The following is a 9,040-nucleotide window of genomic DNA, read 5'->3' as shown; positions in this document are numbered from 1 at the left end:
TGCTGCTTCAACACAAGTTTGTTTTTTTTACAATGATTCTACATTTGTTTTAATTATAACAGCCTTGGCTGGTCTTTAACTCTAAAGCTACAGAAATCTCGTGTAATCTTACAGAGGGCTAGAGTTTCAAGTATATGCCATTGTTTCAAATGTCCTGTAATAATTATATTATAGAAGAGAAATAATACATTTAACTTAATGTGGGTCCTGATGTGCCGTGTTTTTTTTTAACTTTGCTGCATTTATTCAGACTTTGACATTTATTCATATTCCACAAAGTAGATAGGTTCCATGAGGCGGGACTGTGTGGTCAACACACTGGCATAGGGGCAGTGCCAGGCTGTGGGGATTATCTGGCCACCTCCTCAGTGGATGGCATCAACATACAGAGTCATGTCATGAACCTCGAACGCAAACCACACATGTTCTCCTCACAGAGAGTGCCCTCCTTAGTGGCCCACTGCAATCCAGTCATGACACTGTTGTTGATCTCATTCAGGTACTGCACACCCTTGGTGATGTCAGTCAGAATGTTGGGGCCAGTGCCATCAGGCCAGAAACACGAGATCTTGTGGGCATCAGAGCCATCCCACTCATACTTCTCAGCCAGGTAGCAAGCCGATGCCTTGTGCTCCTGGCAAGCAGACACTCCCCCCTTGTCTATGTCCTCAGCCAGGACATCAGGGAAGGGCCAGGCCTTCATGTACAGCTGGTTGTGTTTGTTGGGGGACTTCAACAGGCACAATGCATTTGACTCCTCACCCACTGTCTGATTTCTTGATGGGGATACAGACATGATCATCTTCCAGGTCCTTGAGGCAGATCTCCTGGTGCAGCTCACCTGCTCCAGCAATGATTTGCTCCCCAGCCTCCTCCATGATGCACTGCACCATGGGGTCAGACTTAACAAGTTGCTTCAGCTCCTCCAGCAGTTTGGTAAGTCAGCTAGGTCCCTGGCCTCCAAGGTCACTCTGACATACATATGTTTGTTGATAATATAAATATAGAATAAGACGTTCAAAACTGTTCATAACCATACTAATTAATATAAAATTTATTTAGTTTCTTTATACATTTGGTATCATGTTTTGTACAGAGTAAGAGATAAGGATGCAGTTCAATTCTTTCACAAAGAAGAATTAAAGCTGTACCATTTTCTGAAGATGCTGTATTCTCTCCAACAAGTGTTGTTGAGCTCTTTGCCAAAATCAGGCGCCTAGAAAAATATGAGCTTGGGTACTCAATTCTATTCCATTGATTGTCTGGGTTTTTTTATGCCAATAGCATGATGTTTTCTTACTTTAGCTCTGAATTATAACGTTAAATGTGGTATGGTGATACTTTGTGCAATAAGTTACAGAGGAAGGACCTACAGTTGGAGGAAGATGCAATGGGAGAGGATTATTAGGGAGAATTAGAAGGGTGTTTTAAGGGGTATATATGGTTAAGATGTATTGCATGTATATAACTTAATTTTTTCCATGTTGCTATAATAAACACCATTGCCATCAAGCAATTTGGGGAGGAAAGAATTTATTTCATCCTAACCTTCTACATGCCAGTCTAATATGAAAGGAAGGTAAAGCAGGAATCTGGAACAATGCACCAGAATTGAGACAATAGAGGAATGTTGTTCATAGACTTGTTCAGATATTTAAAATACAGTCTTGAACCACCTGCCCATGGGAGGAACTGGGCCATTTAATATCAAACACTAGTCCAGAAATTTCTTAATGAATGTGCCCTTTGAACACAGGCCTATATGCTGGAGGCAATTACTCAATATTTTCTCCTCCCAGGTAACTCTAATTTATATCAAATAAAAAAACTAATCTTCATAATTTATATAATCTTTTTTGAAGAATAACTAAAAATTATTTTAGGATATATTAGGCTGAGGATATTTGTTGCATCAATACCTATTACCAAATAAATTATTTAGAATATATATTATATAGAATTATATATCTGATAGTTTTCTATACTAAATATATATACCAGATTTATTATAGGAACATTATAAGTATTTATCTTATTATTAAGGACAACCAGAAGTATACTTCTACCTGAATTTCTAGATTTTTATACAAAATTTTCAATGTTTACTCTATTTGGAGCTACATCAGACTTCTGTTCACAGGCATTATATTTTATGAGGCATTTTTTAGTTTTTGCAACAGAAATAGTAAAAGAAAATGTGAAGTCCTCTTAGACATCAATTTGATGCATTTGAATCAACACTACCTATTAAATAGGACAACTTTCAATTCATGCTCATAAAACAAGATTATGTATGGATTGGCTGACAAAAATACTGAGAGCTAAGGTCATATCCTTATATTTTTCCCAGGAGTAATGGTTCAGTTTTTTCTAATTCTGTGTTTGTGTGCTTTTATGGAATGTAACAAGAATCAAAAGTACAGGCAGAGTCCAAGTAAGTGTTATTTCTTAGACACATAAAAATGCACTGAGGGTGTTTTATATTGTATGAATGTTGAATGACCAGGAAAGTCATTCTCTGCAAAGACTGCAATCAATTATAAAGGACAAGAAGGAATAAATGAAAGAATATAATGGTATTGAAAGAAAATAATAATATGACTGGATATGGTACTTTAGTTCCTGCTTTTCACTTTTTTTCCTGCCACACGGACCAAGGCATCTTTATTATTCCCCTTAGCTCCACAAAACTCTCTAAAGTGTTTCTTCCTATTAGTCCAAGAACACAGTTTTCTTAGGGGAGTTGCTTTAAGATAGTAAAAACTGGATATTATTTCTCTAATCTTTGGAGATGCAAAACATCTCAAAGACTTTTGTCAGATTTACACACTTAGAGATGTCTTTATCAAAGACATATTTCTTTTCTTTCAATAGAATCATAAAGACCCCTGTTTCTCTGTGGGAAGCTAAGAGGCAGATTTCTCACTTTCTGTTCTCAATGGAGTAACGCTGACTAGCCTCCCAGTAATGCCCTCCGGTTTTATTGTCCTCAAATTTTTTTCCAGTTAATCCTAGTGATTGATTCTTGAATTTTGAATAATGTCTCCATCACCTGTTTAATATTTTCCTTTAATATTATCTTACACACACATGCTCACAATAGAGGTTTTGTCAGCAAGCTGTTCCAGTGAAGGGTACCATATTACTCTAGATCCTTTAGAAGATTGTTTGATAGATCCATAGACAGACAAGAAGGCAAAGGTTATGGGAACTGACTCATGTACTTATAGGTGCTAAGAATCCCTACAATAAAGCATCTTTAGGCCAGAGAATTAGGAAAACTATCTCATAGCTCATTTTAACTTCAAATACCCAAGAAATCTGGAGAGTATTGGCTTGTTAATGGTGGAAGTCCAAAATTCCAAAACTCAGTCATTGAAATTCTGATATTTATTGCTGTTGGAGGAACAATGGCCTGCTTTAGATAGAAGAATAAATTGGCTCCTTTTATTCTCCTCATGTCTTCAGTTGTGTGAAATGTTTATGGCTATTAGGTGATCACAGGGCTTTTTTGTATAGTCCATTGTTTCAAATACTAGTTTCTCCTGGAAAGACCCTCAGTGATATTCCTAGAAGTAATGTTTGATAAGCCCTGAGTCGAGTTAACACCTCAACACAATTGTTATGAATCTTGTCTTGTTTTTTAAAAGTTTTCATTGGAAAAAATATGTATTCAAAGAGTGTGCACTTAACAGAAAGAGGTAAACAGCATTGTACCTTTAATGTAAAATAAATTCACTGTTCTTAGTTATAAGGGTTGTGTCCTCTTAAAATCAAATGGCATTTGGAAACAACTGCAGATGTGTTTTAGTTTGTCTCTGGATGCATTGGGTCAGCATATTATGGTCATAAGAATGTTGAATATTAGGGAGTTGAACTGTCTCAGTGGCATAAAAAGCACAGTTTTATTTGGCTCAGGAGTTTACTTGGGATGGGCTCTGCTGGCACTTCTTTTCTTACTCATGCTTCACTGGTCAGTAGTGGCTCACCTATGCAGATATACTAACCTTGCTTGGAGTTACATGTGCAACAGGGGTTTTACAAATGATATCCTCAGTTGCCTTGGTTAACATTCTTTCATTCCTTCAAAAACTAAGCTGAGGCAAATTGTCTGGAAAAATGGTAAAGGGAAAGGCACAACAAATTTACTAGTCTCTTTTATATTTGCATTTGCTAACATACTGAGACATGACACAAAAAAGCAAACTGCAATAGTAAACTAGATTTACAGTAGCATGAGGGTGTGGATGAAGGAAGTTTTGGGAAAGCCTGAAAACGCCGTGAAAAATGATATGAGGGACAAACAGGACCATAAAAGTGAATCTACTATACTAGAAATAGATTCCATTATACCTGTTGCAGTATCCCTTTTTAATGTATATGGATAATTTCTTTATGTATAATGCTCCAAAATAAGCTACCTGTTATTTTTAAAACATACTTATGAAAACACTGTTAGTCTAATGATATAATCCAAAACATCATGTGTTACATAATGTGGCAAATTATCTTATTATAAAATACATAATAATTATAGATTAGTAAATATTTTTATCCTTGTTGGGCATTTTCAGTGTGCTAGGAAACTTTACTAGAGTCAGGATATAGAACATTAATAAAGTTTTCCTGTTGAAGCATTTTAATTAAATTTTGAGTAGTTTTGTACTATATCCTTTTGCATTATGCCTAAGTTTGAAAAAATTAATAAAAAAGGCACTTGTTGCTCATGCTCTATTAAAATGAGAGGCAAACTCAGTTGAAATAGGTGTTACATTTCCAAACAAGGCTCTTATGTGAGCACAGGGCAACCATTCCCACTTCTCGTAATTCACCGGCTCAGTTCATCTTAGCAGATCCTCTGTCTTTTCTGTATTCACAAAAACTTCGGCCTTCTTATTTATGCACTAGCCAAAATTATGCAGATGTTGGACCCTTTGTAGTCCACAATTTTCTTTATCATCCTGTATTCTTGCAGGACCAGCTAGAGCGGAATGCTTTCTAATTGCAATTTCACTAGTGAGCCACAAGCAGCTGGTGAAAAAAAAAAAGCATTATGTAGTCTTTGAATTTCCCAGTCTTTTATTTGAATTTACACAAAGCACAGTGAGATCCATACTAATAGGAAAACTTGCATCAAACAGGCAGTTTTTCTGAAACTTAGGATTCATGACCAGAAAAATAAAAGCTAAATTCAAAATGTATAATAATCTGTTGGAAGAGATTTATAGGGCAATAATTCTCATAATGTTTATCTGTGATGGGAGTATATAATCATTAATTACAATATCAAAATATATTTTAATTTTGGGGTAAATTGGGGTATTTTATGGTCACAAGAAGTACATGAAAATGTGCTACAGGTATGACTGTGATGTGGAAGCCACTTAAGAGGAAATTGATATGCTTTAGTATAAGACACTGTAACTTTTGCTCTAGGCAGATTCTTTATCCACTGATTCAAATGTAATTCAAATGACAACTTTTAAAAAAAACTTACTAGTTTACTAGTTTGCTATGAATCACTCATTATGTTTTGCATATTAATTCTTTATTTTTATTTACATGTTTTTATTGTTGAGGTTTTATTGATTTTACCACTGCTGCATTTATTAATTTACTTTATAAAACACGGCCTTTTCCTTTATCATAGTCTAACTTCCTGTGTAATGCAAGTGAGCCTGGAGTTGGTGATCCTCCTGCCTCAGTTTCTTGAATGCTGGCATTACAGATGGAAGCATGCTGCCCAACTCCCAGGTCTTTAATAAGAGCTTGCAATGATCTGCCTTTCAGAATACTGTGAGAATGGCAGGTCCTGTGCCAGTGTTTAGTGCACCTCTGTAGAGCTGTCATCTGCTTTTTACCCTCTGGAACCATGAACACCCACGGAATCCTGAAACAAATTTAGCTTTCTTCCATAGGAAGCCTCAGGTTCCCTGTGAACAGTTCATCATCGAGATTCTACTCATATATGTGTGATGAGCTGAGCATACTTGTTCACTTGATTAATTTAATAACCTGCTTGCTTAAATAAAAAGGTAATTTTGAATTAAATATCCATTGTAGTCTAATAACTTCGATCAAAATGGTCAAAAATTAGTTAAGAGTGGCTTTAGAATCCACCCAGTGATAAAGAACAGCATTCAAAATCATGATTTCCATACAGAATTTCGTGGAGTTTACAGTTTGTGATAAGAAAATTCTGGATATTTTCAAATAAATTTTGTAATTTTTTTCAACATCCTCTCCAGCATAAGCTATTATCAGTGTTTTTATCTTAGCCATTCTGACAGATGTGGCATGTGTCACAAACAAAGTAGATGATTTTCAACCAAAAATGGATGAAGAAAATGTGGTACATTTAACCAATGGAGTAATAATATCTAATAGTAAAAACTTAGTTGTTTGAAACAATGACATCTTGAAATCTGAAGGCATTATGGAACTAGGAAAAAAAAACATCCTGAGTGAGGTAACCTAGACCTAGAAAGACAAACACAGCACGTACTCACTTATAAGTGGATAGCAGTTGTAAAGGGTAACCATTCTATAATCCACAGATCCAGATAGGCTAGGTATCAAGCAGGACCTGAGTGGGGAGGATACATTAATCTCCAAAGAAATCAGAAATAGAAAAAATGTCTTATGGAGTGGACTGGGGTAGGTGGGAATGGAAACATGAGGTATTGAGTTGGGAGGCAGATATAGTATGGAGAACTAAAAAGACATGATAGGAAAGGTAGGGTTTTAGGGGGTTAGGTAGAAATCTGGTGCAAGGAAAAATCTCAGCAATCTACAAGTGTAACTGGAAGTTTCTTGTCCCACCTGGTCTTTTTTAAGTCTCTTTTAAGATAACCACTTTGAGTCTTAACATTAATTGCATATTGTTTGGCCTTATAGCTCAGGCTTATTATATACTAGCTCTTACAACTTAAATTATCCCAGTTCTATTAGTTTATATTTTACAACAGGATTTGTAGCTTATTGCCTCTTACCTTGCTTCTCTGGCAGCTGCTTGTGTTTCCCTTGACTCCTTCTTTCTCACTGAGTTCAGTTTGGCATTCTCTACTAAATTTATTCTGTCCTGCTATAGGCCAAAGAATCTTTTTTTTAATAACCAATGATAATTAAACACATTCATAGCACAAAGAGGGGCATTCCACATTAGAAGAATGACTCCAGCTAAGACTAATGGCAACAGATGATATGAAGCCTCAACTGGCCATCTCTTATGACCAGACAAAATTTCCAGTGGAATGATTAGGACACCAATCAGGCACACAACCTTTGACCTATAGTCTGTCCTTCCCATGGAATGGGCTGGGGTAATGATTCAAAAATTATGAGATTGATAAATTTGTCCAGCCTGAGACCAATTTCAGAAGAGTGAACCCACTACTGACAATGCCTGGCATTCTAGGACCCAGAAGATGGATGACCCAGGAATAAAGGAAAGAAGAAAATATGATTGGAGAGAAAAAAATAGCATAATGTTACTGAATGATATTCTGCTATACCCATAAATAGGTGACTACCTCAATTATCATCATAGAGCTTTAAACCAGTAACTGATGGAAACAGACTCAGAGACCCATAGTCAAACATTAGATTGGGATTGGGGAACCCTGCTGAAATGTGTGAGAGAGAGAGAGAGAGAGAGAGAGAGAGAGAGAGAGAGAGAGAGAGAGAGGATTGAGAGAGAGGATTGCAGGAGCCATAGGGTCAAGTGCATCACCAGAAATCCCATAGAATCCACTAGCCTTGGTTCAATGGCACTCAAAGAGTCTGAAGTGACAACCGGGAACCTACATCAGACTGACCTGGGCCCTCTATATATATGTGACAGTCGTGTAGCTTGGTTTACTTGTGGAACTCTTAATAGGGGTAGAGGCTGTCCATAAAGCTTTAGCTGGCTTTTGGGAATCTAATCCTCATATTGGTTTGCCTTGTTCAGCCTTAATACTAGGGTAGGTGTTTAGTCTTATGTGATATGCAGCACTCTTTGTTGATACCTATGGGAGGCCTACCTCATTCTGAAAAGAAACACAGGAGGAATGGAACTGTGGGGTGAATAGGGAAAGTAGAGGGGGAAATGGAAAGAGAGAAGGGATGGGAAACTATCACCTAGGATGCAAAATAAATAAGTAAATTTATTTAAAAATAAACAACATAACAATGTATAACAAAAGTGGAATTTTATGTATATAAGTTGGATGAAGATGGCATATTCTGATGAATTAGAAGACATTAAATCAAATTTCCCATGCTTCAATAAGCTTCCTTCTTATCTAGAGCATTTTGGATGTTCATGGTAGCCTCCTTGACTTTGATATTTACAGGGCCTCTGAAACCATGAATTCAATTCTAACTTCTCATACTTAGGATAAATACAAGTCATGTTGACATCTCATGTGACTGTTCCATAAGTCAGCCAGAATATTAGCATTTCTTATATTTACTATTTTAATTAATGATTCTATGAGGCAATCACAATAGTCTTGTGAATTAATATAATGTTCATTCCACATATTGACTTAGTAAATATTCTATTTCCTGACTATACATATTATGTAATTGTTAGGTCATCATTAGGTCATCATTAATTCTATGTGGTATTGTGTTGTATAGTATTGATATTTATTATGAAATACTATTGTCTACCTGGGACATGTGCATGGTTATTCTGAGGTATAATGGTAGTTAGAATGTTTTCTATAAGATGCTGTAGTCTCCCTTTTAGTTTTTTAATTACATACATTTTAAAATTTGATTAGGTTGAACAAAAGAGTAATTATCTGTAAATTGTATCTCCAATCCAGTGAACTGGTAAATAAATGTATACAATTGTATAAAATGTGAGAAGTTATGTTATTGATACAAAATAAGAAATATGAGTCCTAGTTAAAGCCAACATTTCTAAGCTGAAGTTCTTTAATATGAAAGACCCCAACCCTAGTCTCCATCTTAAGACTGAAAGACCCCAACCCTAGTTTCCATCTTAAGATGTTTTGATCAACTAGGCCAGGGCAAAACAGGATATCTG

General features: G+C 36.0%; 1 pseudogene; it reads right to left on the bottom strand.

Moving 5' to 3' along the window:
* Nucleotides 1-260: 260 nt before the first annotated feature.
* Nucleotides 261-1,037, bottom strand: LOC125390889 (elongation factor 2 pseudogene; annotated as a pseudogene).
* Between the last annotated feature and the right edge of the window lie 8,003 nt (nucleotides 1,038-9,040).

This window comes from Myodes glareolus, chromosome 16 (assembly GCF_982192425.1).
Source record: "Myodes glareolus chromosome 16, mMyoGla1.1, whole genome shotgun sequence".
NCBI lineage: Eukaryota > Metazoa > Chordata > Mammalia > Rodentia > Cricetidae > Myodes > Myodes glareolus.
The sequence above is the reverse complement of the archived record's forward strand: the minus strand, read 5'-3'. Positions and strand labels throughout refer to the sequence as shown.